The sequence below is a fragment of the Equus caballus genome, chromosome 9, assembly GCF_041296265.1.
Source record: "Equus caballus isolate H_3958 breed thoroughbred chromosome 9, TB-T2T, whole genome shotgun sequence".
NCBI lineage: Eukaryota > Metazoa > Chordata > Mammalia > Perissodactyla > Equidae > Equus > Equus caballus.
Window position 1 is genome coordinate 35,265,657 of NC_091692.1, and position 18,613 is coordinate 35,284,269.

Genomic DNA, 18,613 nt, shown 5'->3' on the forward strand with positions numbered 1-18,613 from the left:
GTTTTGTTATCTGGGCTTAATTTAAGCTATGGTTGTGTATTTGTGCATGTGAGTATGTGTACATACACATACGTGAACTCACACTTACACCCAGTGGGACTTTCTCCTCTCCAATTTCTGTCTTCACTCCTCAGCTCCACCTGTTTTTGCACTTACTTGCATGTCTTGCCTATGAAGCCTCCAGATGTGTGCACATGATCTTCTGCTCCTACATGAAGGAGATGACCTCTCTTTCATTGTTGACTATTTCTAGTCCCTACACAGAAGACTATGGGAAAATAGAAACCATGTGGGCTCAGATAATAAAGGAGAGCTGGACACAGTCTTGGGATCACAGGTAACAGATAGGCCTCTGGGTCTTTGAATGCAACCTTCAGCCCAAAGGCTGCCCCTGAGCACTGCCTCCTTACGCCAGTCTGCAGGAGCAGCACTCTGCCCATTTATGAAGGCAGCAGGCACAGGAGAGTAAGCTGGCACATGCCGACTGCCGAGAGGATGGAAGAGTAAACCCTGAGTCAGCTAGGCCACACAGACTCTACATGGTCATACTAAGTTGGTTCCTTAATTTTCTCCACTGGGAAGAACACATAACCTCGAAAAATATAAACAGTTGAAGTAAGTGCTGATATGATATGGCCCACAATAGTAATCACTATAGGAGCCCGTATAGAAGCTCATATAGCTGTCGTTTCATGGATAACATCAAGCTAGATAAATGTGAGGGAAAGAGGGAGGTAGATAGGGAAAGTAAAGAAAAAGAAAAAAGAGAAGAGGCAAGAGGGGAAAAATTAAATGCTGAGAAAGAGGAAGAAGAGCATGAACTTCACCCTTGTCTCGAGATGGCCAGGTGTGTCGTACAGCAAAATAAAGAGCTGTGTTTACCTTCTCTTTAGGAAAACACCACTTCTGATGGATATGAAGGGGGAAGTAGCTGAGCACAGGCTCAAGGAATAATAAACAAATCAAGACTTCAGGCTCTATGGGGAGCAGGAAAGGGCTGCCTTGCTCACAGTAGTGTCCCTGTGCATCCCATTCTTGTGGCCCATGGCCAAGCCTGACAAATCTGAGGGTAGAGTAGGATGATAAAGAGCTCTTAGGATTGGACTACATGCTTTCAGGCTCACCTTTTCCCTCTGGTTATGACATAAATAACAAGTAGCTGGGGGAAGTAAGCATGGAGTGAGCACCTTGACCTCAGAATGGAATGAAGGCCACTGTAGGGGTCCAAGAGTATAGTCCATGTTTCAGTGGAAGTGAGAGCATGTACTCATCCAAGGCAGTTCCCTTCTCTCTGGAAGGTAAATTTTGGTGTACTGATGGCACTGTCTGAGAGCACCAACAGTTCAGGGGAAGCTGGCTAGAATACAGAGTCTCAGGCCCCCAGTCATGCTGAATTAGAACTCTCAATTCACTAGATCTTACAGTGACACATAGGTATATGTGAGGAGTTCAGCTCTAGATGGCCTGGAAACCAACCAAGCATGGCCCTCAGCGTAGTAAAGACTTTACAATCACATCACACATTGCAAAAAGAAATCACTTATTTGACCTGGAGAAATGAAAACTAAGGTTTGATTTAATTGCACTGAGTCCTAAAAGAACAACAAAAAAAAATGGGAGTTGTTTTAATCCAAATCCTAACCTAATTTTACCCATACTCAAAGAAATTTAAAAAGAAAAAGGAAATGGTCTTTATTGGAGCCAGAAATAATTTGGTAAGCCATAATAAGGAAGAACATCTTGATAGACTGTGAGTCCAGCAATAGGATACATTATTTCTTTATTGGATTATGAGAAGATGGCCTAAGTAAGCAGCAGTCCTGGAGAGTTGAGTAGATCATGGACTTATTGACTGGGAAGGAGTAGAACTGATGTGCTTTTGAGGGCCTGCTAGTAAATCAAATATTTAAAAGAAATTTTACCTCACTATGTACATCAAATGGATGAAGTCTCCCTAGTTGCCTTTCACTCATGTGTCCATTCACATACAGAGGCACATGTACAGAAACATCAGGAGCAACATGGGAGTGTGGAGATGTACCAGAAATCCCCTTGGTATGTCATTATATCTTCACGCCATCACTGACATCCTTTGGGTGCTGAACAGCATGGCCCTCATCCTTAGTAATTTGTGGCTTGCTTTGTACTCATGCCGAGATTTAATCCCTCAAGAAAATATTCCTCCCCCAAGACACACATCCTCTTGTTGATCTTCACCTCCCCCTGCCTGTTCAGCCTACACTGCCCCTATTATGTGGCCCAGCCACACACATACACAGAGTACCCTGCCTGAGGGGGTGTCAGGCAAAAGGACATTTAAATAAATAGGTAAAATATGGGCTCTTCTTTCTCCCCTTTGCCTGAAGCACACTTTCACAACCTCCCCTCTCTGTGCCACCAACACCCACTAACAGTCTCCACTGCCAATCACCTGGCAATAGTTTTCTCCCAGTCCTACACAAAATGGAGTTTGAAGGAAATACATATGCCTAGGTGAAAAATTCCAGTAAAGAAGGAAACAAGACTTTTAAATTCCTGTCATTGGAGAATCTTTTGAGTACGTCAATCACTGTTTTGATCAAAAAAGTTAGTAGTGCGTGCTTAATCATTAATAGCAAAATCTTCTCATTGTTCCAGCACTGAGTAACAAATCACAAAAGTAATATTATTGAAAACTATCAAGTCAAATCCTCATTAATGAGTCAGAGAGACAGTTAATAGAGCTCGAAGGAGTGGGACCATCTGTGCATTAGCAGAAAAATTTACCGCTCCTTCTCTCATCCATGCACATTGCTAATGGGATCATACTGCTACTTATTTCTTAATGTATCTCTCCTTGTCTTTCTGAACAAATCCATCCTGTAGATGCCTCTCAGAGCTGGAAGAAAATTATTCAGATTTTCAGGGTCCAGTAACAAATAGCATTTGGTTTTACAAGAAGCTTATGTGTTGATTCTGATAGAAAAGAACAACTAGCCACCTCCTTAAAAGAGCCTTCTAATCTTAACAAATCCCTGTTTCCATGAATGATTGGTTTTCTCTCTCTCCCAAGATCACCCACTGGTTTATACACAGCTTGAACCCGTATATGTCAGATCAGTTTGCTTCTTGAAAACCGTAATAAGGAAAAGAATTCACAACCAACAGACTGAATGAAGACAGCCGAGGTCTCACCATGGCCTGTGGCAGGGAGGGAGAGGTAAAAAGTGTGGTGTTTGTCTCTCTCTTTTCATAGCCATGTTGTTATAGACAATCAAATGGCGGATGTAAGAGTGATAGCCTCCCTTTGCAGAGTCTGTTGAGAAGTCAGTGGAGTGGAGGAGATCTCTTCCCGGGCAGAGCAGGATGTGGAGCAGGCCAGGGCCTGCACACCCAGCACGAGGTATGTGACTGAAAGGCAAGGAGCTGGCCTGCGGCAGGTGCAACGCAGCCAGTGCCCGTCAGCCCCAGGAAAAGAAAACCTGCAGGTGCAGTTGGGACATGTCCTGAGTCTCCAAAGCCACGCGTTTTTCTGAATAGTTGTCCTATCTTCATTGTCTGCCTGCAAGATTATGGTTTGCAGTGGGAGGGGATGAGAGGGAGGGAGTGGTTTGGTGGAGTCTCCAGTTTTGGCGGCTTTGATGACACACACAGGCAGCTCCAGAAGTGAGGTGCAGTCCTAGGAGACTGAGACTCTGCACGGGGAGCGGTAGTGGTGGGGATGGACCCACCAACCCCACACAGCCCCTTGACCCCCTGAGAGGGCTCTCCTGTCTCCAGAGGCCGTCATGGACACATGGAGTTTGTTGGCCCCAATTCAGCACTGCCCTCCTGTCCTCCACACTGGGCATCTTTTTCCCTCCACCTTCAGCCATCCTTGGGCAGAGTGACTAGTTAAGCTAGTCTCAACTCAGTGCTCGAAAGCCCCAGGACTTAAAAGTGCTACCCAGATTGTCTTGGCACATCCCAGGAACCAACGGGGTCTCATACACACTGTCAGTACTCAGTAGTTCTGTGTTAAAGGACCTCTCGGCCCCTCTGGGAGGACTCCCCTCTCTCCTGATATCTGGGTGCCATCAAAAACTTAGACTGGGATCCACCATTTGAATCTAACCCTCTACATTCTCCAAAAGACTTTGATCCTTAGTGTCTAATATTTCTGTCCGTAATTTCATGAGAAAATGGGAGACTCTGTACTAAGCTAAGCTATCAAAGCTTTAGAAGATAAATGTAAAATTCAACAACAACATCATTGTGGTTTAGTCTATTAAACCACCTCAGTACTATTACAGGGAAGACAGGGCTTATGATCTAAGTCCACAGAGGGGAGCCTGGGGCGTGGCCTCCCACAAGATGTGGTTACCACTCAAAGTCTCACACCCGCCTGCTGTCACTATCTATGTGCTTTTTTTTTTTTTTTAATTTTCTATTTATTTGTTTCATGAGTTTTTTCTTTCTGCCAGAATGTAAATCCATGGATGCACAGACCTTGCCAATCTTATTCACTATTGACTTCTCTGACCTTGCGTGCAGTAAGCACTCAATAAATATTTCCTGAGTGAGTGCGTGACTCCATCTCAAGGCATGCATTATTGGAAAACCTCTTTTTCGCATTGAGTCTCAACAGAGTTTGTGTGCTCATGGTAGTGTTGTTTTTTGAGAAAGTTGATATGATACCACTCCTGTCCAGTAGTTTCCACACAGACATCTTTGCCACATAACTTATTGGCCATAAGGCAACTTTGCCATAAAAGATAAAATCATGAAAAATTAAAGAGGGGCATTAATTAAAAAAGACATAATGAAACATGAAAAAATGAATAACAAAATTAAAAAGACTTTATAGCAAAATACAAAATATTTGAAAACATTTAAACTGTGTGCATGTAGATTCATGGTGATACTGTGCAAAAAAATGATTTTATTTTTGTTTGTGGATTGTACCTAACTAAGCACTTTTCTTTGTTCTATGGGAAATGTAGGTCCAACTCTGGGCCTTCTTTTCTCCTCCAATGTAGTGCGTTTCAGAGTAAGAAAGCAACTGTTGGGGCAAATCATCCTTACCTGGTGGCTTGATAAAGCCATCAATAACTGGAAGAAATGCTAACTGTTTTAAGACTACCACGTCTACTTGTCACTGTATTGACCATTATAAGGGCTAGCTAAGATTTATGTTACTTGAAAATGCGAGTAACTGTGAGAACTTTGAATGAAGAAATGAAACCAAACTGACAATGAAAACCAAAAACAGTCAACCAGTAATTTTATTTTTTGTGGCAAAATTGTCTTATGGCCAACTAGTTATGTGGTGAAAATGCTTGCAGCAAAGATATCTGCAGTAAAACTATCTGAACTGACACCATCGTGTAGTCAACAGTATACAGGGAGGGGCTGACTGAGTTTTCCACAGTCCAGGGCAGCCCCGATGGCCTGTGTATGAAATCAAGAGCAGGAGTCAATGTTTTTATTCTACCCAATATTTCAAGGGCCTCAGTGACATCCTGTTCATTTTGGTCACCAAACAAAATTGAAAACAGCCCCTTAGAGAACAAAAAGGAGTTATCCAGGGACACCTGTACACCTGGAAAAGTTACTAGGATAAATATTTCTTTGCCTAGAGAAGAGTAAGAGCGGTTCAATGCCTTTACTTGAACTCGTACACATGTAAGTTTCTTACATGGAATAGATCTCCAAAAATGGAGCAAAAGTAAATAGACTCCAATTGAAGTGTATAGTAAGGTTGTTTTGACTTAAATAAAGATTATTCTATTGATAAAACTAAAACAAGCTATGACACTCTTTAAGAAACTAACATCATTGTGAAACGTAAAAATTAAACTATAAAATATTTTATTATTCCTAAGATGAGCCCCAGCAGGGCTGGGTAACTGAAGGATTCCTTTAGGATGATCATTCTGTTGATCTTCAGGCCCTGGGTAAAGTTAAAATGTTGAGAGTTTCAGAACTCATAGGTTTTTAACACATGGCTAGCCACAAAATCTTAACTTTTAAAATTAGTGAATGTGCAGGTCAACAGAATAATAAACTACATGGTAAAAGTTACCCTGACTGAGAAAAATCTTCCTTCCTTAGCAAGTATATGTTACATTCTTAGAAATGGACAATGTCTGTGCCAGTTAGGAGAAGGTGTTATAGCAATTTGATGCTTCTGAAAGGTTGCCCAGATTCTCAGCACACACTAGAACACTTTAACAAGACAGTGGACTTCTGGAGTTTCTCCAAGTCACTTTTGCCATGATGCTCACATACCTGGCCTGCCCACGTCCTCTCACACCTCCACACCTTTTTCAGAAACAGCCTTCCTTCTACCCTCTCTCGCCTGAAAAACTCCTACTCTCTCTTCACATCAAATTTCACCTCCACTATAAACCTTGCTGGTCCCTGTCAAGCAGTCTGGCTCCTAAGCCCATTGTCCAGACCTCTCTTACACCATCAGATAGCATTGCACTCATTTATCAACTTTGATTTCACTGAGACCAGGATTATAATTCACCTCAGTGCCCTTGTCTGGCATATAATAATTCCCCATTAAAATGATGGATATATGAAGAGTGTTCTCAAACTGAACTCATAGGCTCTAGAGGACTCTAAAATTTCCCCCAAACATTCCCAGAATTCAGATCTTCTACCCTTGTGAATGACAAATGTCTATGTAGATAATCCATTCTATACTAGCCTCATGGTACCTAACCCTCTCAACAAGCATGCCACAGCACAGGCCTGCTCATCACTGGAACATTCTCCTCCAAAGTTTTCATCTGATTATTTTAAACTTTGAACATAGCCTCCTAAATTTCTACCTCTCAGTCTCCAGTCTCATTTCATTTTATCTTCCATGTCATAAACACCTCCACTACCTTAATCCCTATATTTTCTTCCAAATTATCAACTTGCATTGACCTTATTTTCTTCTCTTTCCCCAGCATTCCTTGTCCCTTTTCTTCATCTGGGTAACTCCTCCTCATGCACCAGACTTGCTTCTGGCCTTGCCTCTTTCAAGAAACTCTCTCTGGTGGCCCTTGGTGAGATGTTAATACATCCTCTTGTCACCCCATTGCTGTATTCAGCCTTTTATAATACAATTTCCTGTCAGTGTATCTTTATAGTCTACAAAAGATAAGCTCATCAAGGGGCAAAATATACCTTATTCATATGCAATACCATGTCAATAAATGACTGTTAATCTCTCACCTTGTGTAAAAATTCTATAAACAGCCTGGTCAGGGTCTGTAAAGCTGAAGGATTTGCAGAGGAGAGAAAGTTTTCTGGATCCTTGGAAAGTTAGAGCATCCTAGGAGTATTGTTAAGATCCAATATGTCCAAACCTATTCAGGTCTTTCTCTACAGGCTTAAAATTCCAAATGAGAGAACAAAATACTTCTTCATTCAGGAGCTGACATAGGTGAAGAAGTTTACTTTCCATTTCCCCTTTTGCCCACAGTGCAATGCAACCACCAGCTTCTTGAAGACTTCTGTCTGTCTCAGGTTAATCTTGGGTTTTTCTACAATTGACAGTTGACATGAACACTCAGCACAGGTACTGTGGGGTGCACAGCCACATAAGAAAACAGTAGGTAGTTGAGTATCTTAGGGGAAATTTCAAAATATTATTCACCCCAGTACTCTCGGTGAATTACATTATGAGTCCATCCTTCCTTCCTCTGCCAACTAGGAGTCTATTCATCCTTGAAGGTGTACGTCAAACTCTACTTCCATGGCACACCTCTCACCCTAGATTCATTAATAAAAAACAAAAATTGAAAATGACAGAGGTATGCAAGAATTCCTATCCTGTCTTTTGGGTCCTTGATGCCATCCTTGTCCTTATCACCAATTTGGTACAGTTTTGTAGATTTAAGATACCAGAGAGACTACCACTACCGCAACACGTATTCATATTTCAGCATCAACCAGCACAGTATCTACCATGCTATAGGTGTTCCATAAATATTTATCAGTTGGTTGATAAAAAGAATACACTAATCACTGATATAAAAGGAAACATCTCCCAGGAAGCTAAAGGTCAGAGATTCTAGTAAACAGGACTGCCATTTTTTAGAGTTATCCTGGTCACCCATGAAAAAAAAAACCTATTTCTCGGAAGTATTTGTTCAAGAACCACATACTGAGTCAAATGGTTGGCAGTGCTGGTTAAATAGTATCTATGTCCTAACCTGGGTAACTGCAGGATTTTTATTATTTGTGTGGTCTTTTTGTACTTTGCAAATCACTTTTATATCCATGACTTCATTTAATCTTTGTGACCGTCCTGGAAGTGGATGGGGTAGATGTTATGATTAATGGATGAATAAACTGAGGCACAGAGAGGCCAGGAGACTTCAGCCCCAAAGTCTTCATAAGAGAAATGAATATGGGCAAGATTGCAGTGCTGGCCCAGAGTGATCCAGCAGCTTAGTAGGATAAATAAAATTTACATGCACCCAAATAGAAGAGTGGATAAATGCTGAAACAGAGGTCTGACTAAAGTGTTATGAAACACGAATAGAGATACAAAGACCAACTTCTCTGACATGCGCTCTCTACCCCAAAAGAGGCCCTCATCCAGAAGGGGCCTGATTTCACAGGACCTGAGAAAGCACTCCAGCACGCAGACCTTCCCAAATGCTGCAGGTTCTGAAGGGATGAAAGGGGCCTTGAATGTGTGCACTACAATAATTATGTTTGTTTTAATGGAGCAATGAGTGCTTCTGTTGTGCTGTGGTGCAAAGGCCTAATTATTCAAACACAGCCATTAGTTCCCACACAGCAAAGATGACAGCAGATGTTATAAAGATAGCATCTCTTGGCCATTTGCCCACCGGGCCCAGCCACAAGGACACTTCAAAAGCAATAGCAGCTCCTGCCAGGAGCATCCCACCACATGTCCTAAGACATCAGAGCCCAAAGTGGACTTGAGACATCTGGAGGGAGAAAGGGGTCAACATGGCAGTAACAGCCATTCCTGCTACAGGTCTCAGGTAGATGAGGCAGCAGCTGGGCCTGGTTAGAACTGAGTGATCTGGGTTTCCTGGAGCCCTGTGTCCCACTGGCTGTTTTCACGCAGACAAGCAGCTCCCATCAGGACACACAGCCTGTGTCAGGAACTCATTTCAAACTTACAAAGCTGAAAGGAAATCATTCATTTGACTGGAGAACAAGATGTACCCAGAAACCCATCCAAATTCTTGCTGCCACCACCAGGAAAAAATATATATATAACTAGCTGAATTTGTGTGGTATACTATTGCTCAAACTTGAGTACTCAGAAGCAGGCACAGGCCTGCCTGCATTTTTCCTATCCCAGCCCTATGAGTAACAGTTAGGAAAACACAAAGGGCTTTAAAAAGTTCAAAGAACTAAAAAAAAAAAAAGTGACTGCATCATTATCACCACAAAACTGCTGAATGTTTAGACTTCTATAAACTGAAATAATTTTTAAGTTGAGAGACAATCAGGGGTTAGTTTTTCTCTGCATCAACCATAGCAAGGAGATTTCCTGGAAGTGGAATCCCTTAAGGCTTTAGTCTCTTTGTTTCCTATGCATGCATGTGCATAAGTGCATGCAAACACACATACACATCCCTGTCTCTAATAAGCAAGCTGCCTGGAAACAAGAGACCTGGAAAGAAGGAGAGAGCTCTAAGGAAATACTCCTCTTGAAAAGATTTCTGCCACCTTGTTCCTGAATCACATTTCACTCTGGCTTTTCATCTCACTTCCACCAAACCATAGAAAGAATATCTCCCAGAAAAATTGCAGTGTGAAGGGTTCTCAGTTTAAAAATAAAAAAGTGGAAAAACTGCCATAACAATGAGGGAAACGACACTCCATTCCTGCTAGGACAGACTCTGAACAGAGCAAAGATCTGCCATCATGTGGAGACTTCTGAAGGAGTGGAAGGCGGAGGTGAAAAGTGCTAAGGTCCTACAGGATGCCCCTCCACAGCAGCATGTTGTTAAAAAGTCCTTTTTGGTGAAGGATTTCCCAGGTCCAATGCATTGCTCTTCTTTTTTCCATGTAGAAACGGAAAGAAAAATCTAGCTAGGAATGAAGTTAAAGAACTTGCTTTTTAGCTCAGGAGGAGGAATATGAACTCCAGAAAGACCCACAGAACTCAGAAGGGCTCTGGAAGTATACGATTAAAAAAAAAAATAAGCATACAGTAAAAACATTATAAATAACAGTCGAAATATTAACTACAAGAAGTAGCAATGAGCACATTGGCATGGCTGCCTTTGTACCAGCTGAAGCAGAGGAAGGTCAATCATGGCTCTTTACTAAGAACACAAAGAATTTTACACATCTGAAAAGAATCTGGAGATAGCACTTAAACATATATTTTAACACTAAAGCAATAAAATACCAAGAAATCACTAAGTGCCATCCTGGGAGGTCAGGTTGAGTGGAGACAGTGGAGACCATGTAAATCAAAGGTTGGTCCTGTAGATGAAAGTGGGGCCCAGGCAGCTCTCAGTCCTCGCAGCTCGCTTGTGGTGTAGGACTGAGAATCAAATGAGGGAAGGTTCTGTTACTACTCCATTTAACAGATAAGGAAACTGGGGCCAAGTAACAGGTAATTTAGCAAATAAATAGCACAGAAGAGCTCTGACCCACAGCTTGCCGTCTTCAGGCCCAGCACCCTCAACTTCTGCACAAAACAGCTTTGTGAACCAACGACCTCAGACCTGGAATCACAAATGGAAGATGAACTAATGGAACTAGGTGAGTCTTGGGTCTACATTTGCAAATACCTCCTAGAAAAGTGGCCTCCCTCTCTCACCCGGTCACGATCTATGTCCCATGGCATAGCTGGGAGCCCAGGGACAGGGTTGTGGGTGGGACGATGCCACTGTCTTTAGTAGGTTGATGCCCTGTGTGCAAAGAAAAGCTCAAATCGCTAATGCCACCCTACAAAGTCAGTACTTGATTTCCCTGACATGTTTCTTCTGAACAAATACCATATTCTACATTTTTCTCTTCACTTTCAACAGGAAAAACACTAAAGCAAAAGCAGGGTAGCTTTAGCTTCCACAGGCAGCAATATAGCAATGGGTGACATTGAGCTACAGATTTTTTAAGACCTTGATGAAAAGAGACTGAAAAAGATGTTCCAACAATCGACACAGCCCATCCAGACTTGGTATGTGGGTCCAACTGGCACTATTCTTAAAGGCTGGAGTGCTCAGCCCCCAAGAAGCAGGACCCAAATAATCATACAACTGCTCTTTAAGACCAAAGGCCAACCCATGCTCCCGTGCAGGACGCAGGATTCCTTTAGCAGAAAGGAATATTTTCCACTGTCGATCTTTGTAGGAAGAGGCCATTCTCAGAGTGGGTTGAAGTGAGGGAGCATGTCTCCTTTGTGGGGCCAGCTATCAGAACTGAGGTTTTCTGGGATGGGGAGTAGGTGGAGGTTGAGAGGAGGCAGTAAACAAAGGGATGGTGGTGTTTGGTGACACTTATGGAGAGCACCCTGGCCAGGGTTCTTACCTATCTTTGTGCACGCACTGCTTTTGCTTCTGTGAGGCCTCTAAACTGCCTTCTCAGAATAACGTTATAATACACAAAATTAAATATGATTAAAGAAAAGCAATTATATCGAAAGAGGTTGTATCCATACTCCCATTGGTTAAGAACTCATAAGGGAGCTCAAGTGATCTAAATTTCAGCATAAAAAGTACATGTGGAAGAAAAGGTATTATGTGGTCTGATTTTGTAGTCTCAGTCTGTCATAGGCCATTTGGCTTGCCGCTTCTGATAAAGGACACCTGGCTCCTACAGGATTCGGGAGTCAGAGCATCCGAGTCACACTACCAAAGCCACTTAGATTCTGTATCACACTGGAATGCCAAAAGATAGGCTCAAAAAACTAATGAAGCTATGATCTCCAAGTACAAAGATATTTATATAGAATCATGTTTTTAATAAATTGTATTGAATAGGTTTGTTTTTATAGGACATTAACACATTATTATTTTATATTGCTTTTCTTATGAGATACTCAAATCATAAATAAACCCAAGGATATTCTCTCAGGGACAGATAAATATAGGATATCCAGGATTCGGTGTTAATTTTGTTTTATACATCTTCAGAGTGGTGTTCTAATGACAAACACCTGCTGTTACTTAGAAGTTTTGAAATGGAACCTGAGAGCGGCCCTATGCACCCTGGGGCCCCAGGGTCAAGAGGAAGCACATTCAGCAGGCTCACGCACCTGCTTACCTTCTCCTGTGGAGCTCTACATCCTGAGAAGGGCATCCGCACATTTGGAGGCACTGTCATTACCCACAGAGCTAAGTACACAAGCAAGTCCGCGCCTGCCACTAGTTGCCTCCAGTAATCATAGACCCAGACACACGACTCTGGAGGAGCCAGGAGACAGCCATCACCCACTTGCAGTCCGACAACCACCATCAGGACCCTGGCATGCCTTGACCCACCCCACTCCATCCCCACCCCACCCTGAGTCCCAGGGTCCAGTCAAAGTGCCAGCCAGAAGGTGCAACCTCCTCTTCCCTACCTGTAGCCCTGGTCTTCACTCTCCACACTCTGTGGGCCACAGTCCTCTCTACCATCACCACCCTAATATATGAAGATATGAGAAAGGGAGCTGTGGAGAAGGGGCTGACCTAATGTTCAAGGCCTTTCCTGGATCCTAGCCAAGTGAGAGCTGAGGTCTCATACAATGGCTTCTCTGCAGCAGCTCTTTAAAAGAGGCTTTTGCAATTTATGGTAATGTTTCTCGTTTTTATATTCAGTCAGTTCTTCCCAGGTTAACGGGCAGCTCTGATTGCCGTGAAGCCCAAGGTCCAACGGTAAGTCACAGTGTGAACTCACTTCCTAGTAGCACCTGGGGAAGACCTGAACCATTCTGAGCCTCCTCTGTAGCCAGGAGGGCAGTGCTGGCCCAAACTCTTCTTTACATCTAGTTTTCAGAGCGTGCACAAGCCCACTTTTCTCCTTACTCCTTCAGCCTATTTTCTCCTTACTGACTTCTCACACACAGTGGCTTCTGCTCTGTGGGGGATTGCATGAGGATTTCTCTGCTCCTTTCATGAGCCCCAAAGATTTTTATACCCAAGCAAACCCTTTGTAAGGTCTATTCCAGTTCCTAGTCAAAGCATCGGGGGTTCATATACTCAAGAACTTAGGAAGAAGTGCTGGAAGGAAAAATCTCCAGATAATAAAGTCTAAGCAATGTTTAAGCATCAAACCCATCACTTCTTTTCTTTTGGAGCTGCCAAATGGAAATAATATTCCGAAGGCAAGAGAATAAATTTCTCATCTCTATGAAAATCAAGCTTCCAAGAAAGAGAAAAAGAATAATGAAAGAAAAGAATCTAAGACCAGGTAAACTCAGGAAGATATTCTACCTTATGCATCTTATTCTTCTGCAGAATGCCATCATGTCATCCACCTCTTCAGGAGAAGAAAGCCCTGCAGAGAATGCTAACATCTCATTTTCCTATTACTAATTTTTACAATGCAGGAGCATTTGATCAAGGCAGTCTTAACCAAGAGCTGGAATGGATGCTTATCTCTGGCTCCTGACACTGTCCTGCAGGCTCACGGCCCCAGGTGAAGCCCAGACACCTGAGGTGCCTTTGAGTAGTGAAGACGCTAATCCTTCCCTAAAACCGCAGCTCTAAAACCCTGGCAGAGTGCACTTGGCTTTAAAACATTCTTTTGTATGTCAAACCTCTGGCCTATTGCTTTGAAAGGACACCCACACCAAGCTATTTGTGGCAGTTCTTGTGGCTGAGCACTTTGCAAGACACTAAAGAAACTAATCTCCTCCCCTCCCAAAATACACAGGCAAAAGTGTGTGGATATGCTGCAAAGAACATGGGAATACAGGTACCTCTTCAAGATCCTGATATCAGTTCTTTTGCATAAATACTCAGATTTCTGGATCATATCGTAATTCTATTTTTACTTGCGGAAATGATCTAATATTCATCAACAGATAAAGAAGTTCCATACAGTGGAATATTTTTCAGCCTTGGAAAAGATGATCCTGGCATATGCAACAACATAGACAAACTTTGAGGACACTAAGCTAAGTGAAATAGGCCTGTCACAAAAAGACAAATACTGCATAATTCCACTTATTTGATGTGTCTAAAGTCGTCAAACTCATAGAGAAAGTAGACAGGTGGTTGCCAGGGTTTGGAGGAAGGGGAAATGAGGAGTGTTCAATGGGTATAAAGTTTCAGTTGTGCAAGACGAATAAGTTCCAGAAATCTGCTGTACAACGTTGTACTTATGGTTAACAATATGTACTGTAAACTTAAAAATTTGTTAAGAGGGTAGATCTCACGTTATCTATTCTTATCACAATTTTTTAAAAAAGCAAGCATGTGGAATGACAGCTCCCAGCATTCCCTCTGCAGCCTTGTAGAACGTGAAGCCTTTGCTCACACCACAAACTCTGTCTGGAAGATAATTTTCTCCTCAATCCTCTTCCTGCACCTGTGAGGTGAATGGGCCCTATTCCTCTGTTATAAGGAGAAGGCCACTGAGGCTGTCAGATGCTGCATCTCGAAGACCCTTTCTCTGCCACATCATACTGAGCACAGCAAGCATGCGTGGCATCCTCCCTGTGGTTACAGACCCTCAGGTCCCTGGCTTGGGGAAGACGGTGTTAATTTGTGATGGTGGTTTTGAGGAGTAAAAGAGTTATTTATATTAGTGTGGTATGTACTTAGAACAGTATCTAGTGTTAGCTATTATTTGTATTGTCATTAATATTATATCATTTCTTAAAAACATTTTCTCTGGTATGTTTTGGTTCCCTTAGACACTATTTCTATAAGTTTATGTTGTTTTCCATAGGAAGGCTTGGTTAATTCTATGTTGGGCCTGAGTTTAAATAATCAAACTTCCTTTTTACTAGTCTCACTTAAAAACCACAGTCATTGAATGAAATTTGTTGAAATGTAGCAACTGCCCTGTGAAATGGATACTACAAGGGTGTGGTGACCCTGCATGTATCCTGGTGCCAATACTTGTGTGTGATTATTTTATTTGTTTTTGTGGTGTGTTTTGTTTCTGGCTGGAAGGGAGGTGGGTTTGAAGAGGTTAGCAATCAGGATTGTTTTCCAGGAGTCATTCTTCTGGAACTGGATCTTGTTCCTACAAAAGTTTCCAAGTTTCTCTTCCTATTGCAGTAACTGGAATGTATATTCTCTCTATATACAGATCAATTAAAGGAACCTACAGGAATCACTATGGTAGAGTCAGTCTGGGAACCCCATTTACAGCATGGGAACTGAGCAATCAAGCTTTTCACAGTGACTGAAGCTGCAGGTTTAACAATGCCAAGGAGGGATGGGCCCAGTCTTCCCATGAATTCATTAATTGTGTTTATTATACATATTGTCTACCTATGTCTTTGAGGAATGGGATCAAAAAGTATGAGTGACAACATCTTGAATACAGAACTGTGGTTCCTGCTCAGTCCAGGTTAAAGGGAATTCTGTTTCTGGCACAGCTACTGGGGTCCTAGCTCTTCCTAACAGTCTAACCAGCCCAGAGAAAATCTAAGCAGTACATTCCACCCTACTGGTGAAGCTTAAAGTCAATTTTATAAATATACATAGATCACCTAGAGAAAAAAGTAATTTAAGTAGGGAGAAAATTATTTATCTTTGTTTGAAAAAAAGTCCTGTAAATATTTAAATCTGACTGTGGAAGACAGTTGCATAAATGAGTGGACGTGGCCAGGTTGCAGAGCAGCTATGCTTCCCTGTCACTGCTCCATTAGAGACTGAAGGGCTGCTTCCCAGCATGACGATAGCTCCCATGGCCCCGATACCTGGCCTGGTCCCAGAAGGAGTTTGGGAAGGGCCTGGCCCAGTTTGTGGGGAAATCTCTGCCCCAGCATTGGGATTCTCCTTTGTCTATCCTCCAGCAACAGCTACTGGAGTACATCCCCTTCAGACACTATTTGTTTATCCAGTCTTTACTTCCTGTCATTTGGACAGTCTCACATATATATGCAGACCAGCAGTGCCATGCACTAGGGCTTTTGCACACAGACCCAAGTGGTCATCTAATTCATAATTAAGTAGCAAATGCTTTATAAGGGAGCATAACAAAAAAAAAGTGCATATTGAAAGAACTATTTTGTTCACTTCACTTGAATTTCACTTGAATAATTACACTTGAATAACTACACTTGAATTTCACTTGAATAATTACAAAATCCCCTAGAAAACTTGAAAAGTAGCCTACAGCCTCAAAGATTCACACTAAGGTAATGTTTTTTGTACTGTCTTCATATCTGTATTTATCCATTGACTGGAATTTACTCAATAATCACTACTTGAGTCCAAGGTCTACTTTTTATTATTAACCTCGTGGTTGGTTTTACCTGTGTTAACTGGTTTGAATCCGGATGACACTTTATCATAATGATAGACTATAATAATTTTAGATACAAATTACCAAGAATAATACGTGTTATTTTACAAGAATTTAGAAGGGCCCAGTCCCGTCCCCATACCCATGGAATTTACAATCTACTTTTTGTGTAATGCCATGTTCACTGTCAATATACAACCCACAATATCTACTATTAATAATTAGGTCAATTAATTGTCTCACTATTGCAATATGTACACCTATTTTGATATATGTCAAAAAAAGTCACCACATACATTATGAGTTTCAAAGGTAATTCCATGAAAAGGAATCAAGTAACTGATCTTGTTAGGAGCCACTGTCAACATGTTCTTCAAGTAAAATATTACAACTTCTTAAAAGGCTTTTTCTAAAACTATACTTATATTTAATTTTAATTGGTGAGCCATTCACCAAACTCAATTGGGTAATTAACAAGTGGAAAATACATGTTTTGCCAACAGCAGTGGTGTGCTGAACAAGCTCATAGTAGCTCCACAAGAAACACTTGTCAAATTTTTAGAAGTTTTTTTTACCTGTTTGTTAACCTTTACCGTTTTAAATATTAAATTATATAAACTTACAACTTCATAAATGATATTAAATGCAAAAGTAATAACTCACAGTTCATCAATTCCTAAACATTTTATCCCATTTTACCATGTCCTGTGCTCTTAATCATGTTGGTGTGGTGGAAGTATGACGTGATGGTGAGCTGACATGCAACTAGTCCTAACTCCATGTTCTGTCTATCCCATTGGTAGCACGAGATGGGCCATGGTAGGGGTATTATTGCCACAGAAATCAGCAAACATCACCAACCAGGGCTTGATTTATTGCTTTGTTGACTGCATGGGCTTAAAAAAATGAGGAAGAAAATGTTTATAATGCAGATTAAATTTAAAAGTCTGTTGTGTATATAGCTGTTACATTATGAAATAGGGCTCCAAAATGAGGAAATATTCTTCCAGTGTACAAAACCTATTATCTGATTTAGCAAAGAAGTCACTTACCTCACTGAAAGCACGTCAAATTCCAACATCCATCTTCATTGTTTACTTTCACCTTACTCGCTAGCATAATTATGAAAATATCAACCCATAGTCATGTCAGAATCACATTTGTACATCTGCTGCAGTGCTAGGTTGGCTACAGATAGGAGATTTCAGCAAAAATCAACAAAAGCATTCTTTGAGAATCAAATGGAATTTATAATAGAGAGTAATGTGTATTTTATTATTATTTGTAAATTGTGTGCAATGTATCTTTATACCAGGATGGTTGATAATAAAGTTATGTGTGTATTATATGCACATGTTTTTTTTTATTGGGAGCTGGTTGCTAAACATTTACCAGTCCATCACTGGCTAAGTATCTGTATTAGTTTTTCTCTGTGTGTATGAAAATTCTAGCCAATCTAAAGGAGATCTATTTGCTTAAATATTTTCCCAAAGGAGGCAATAAATGATATTTTGTGTTTATAGAAAGAAATAGCTCCAATTAAGAAATAAATTTCTTTGGAGATAATTACCAAAAGACAATTTACCAAAATGCTAGTGCTCAAAAACGATTTAGATACCCCCATTCCAGTATCATTGTGAATCAAAAAATATTGTCCATGTTTGTCCATTTAAATTATATTCTCATCTAAACATGTAATGATGGTATAACCCTCATGATTTAAACTGTTGCTTAAATAGATATTTTTCTCCTAACGTTTTCATTATCTTTTTTAATTTGCACACACACACACGTATCCTTTGCTTTTTTGGAGGAGAGACCAGGGATACACCAACACACTTAATGTCCAGCTTCTTCCCGCGAGCTCAGACTGGAAGATCAACCCAAAGGGGCAGTGAAGAGGTACACGGTCCCGTCCCTGGCTCTAGTGCCAATCCAGAGGGGCATTGCCTAAGAAAGCCAATAGCATGTTCCAAAAACAGAGACAAAGCTGCAGTGAGAGGAATCACTGAGATCATGCCAAACTGAAACAAGATATAGATGATGCCAAGTAGGCAAGGTACAGCTTAAACGCTGTTCCATAAATATCTGGAATACAGAAGAGACAACTGAAATGAAATAATGAGCAACATACTCCTGTGGACAAGTTTCTCAAGACCAATAATGAAAATGAAGTTACATTTCTGTGATTGTTTCTTTTTTTGCACCTAGAAAAGTGCTTCGCCATAGGAGGGTTCAATATCAT

General features: G+C 41.3%; 1 protein-coding gene across 4 annotated transcripts in view; it reads left to right on the forward strand.

Moving 5' to 3' along the window:
• The window catches only part of CLXN (calaxin), a 36,891-nt gene extending 19,177 nt beyond the window's left edge, over positions 1-17,714 (forward strand). For 2 of the 4 annotated variants that reach the window (XR_011421302.1, XR_011421299.1), the window contains 4 exons: positions 3,053-3,199; positions 7,442-7,537; positions 10,631-10,722; positions 15,205-17,714. The gene's annotated coding sequence lies outside the window, so the exon portion shown is untranslated. Of the gene's footprint in view, positions 1-134; positions 323-3,052; positions 3,200-7,441; positions 7,538-10,630; positions 10,723-15,204 lie in introns of those variants that run through there. The other 2 variants (XR_011421301.1, XR_002810329.2) reach the window with 1 other exon arrangement.
• The last annotated feature ends 899 nt before the right edge of the window (positions 17,715-18,613 follow it).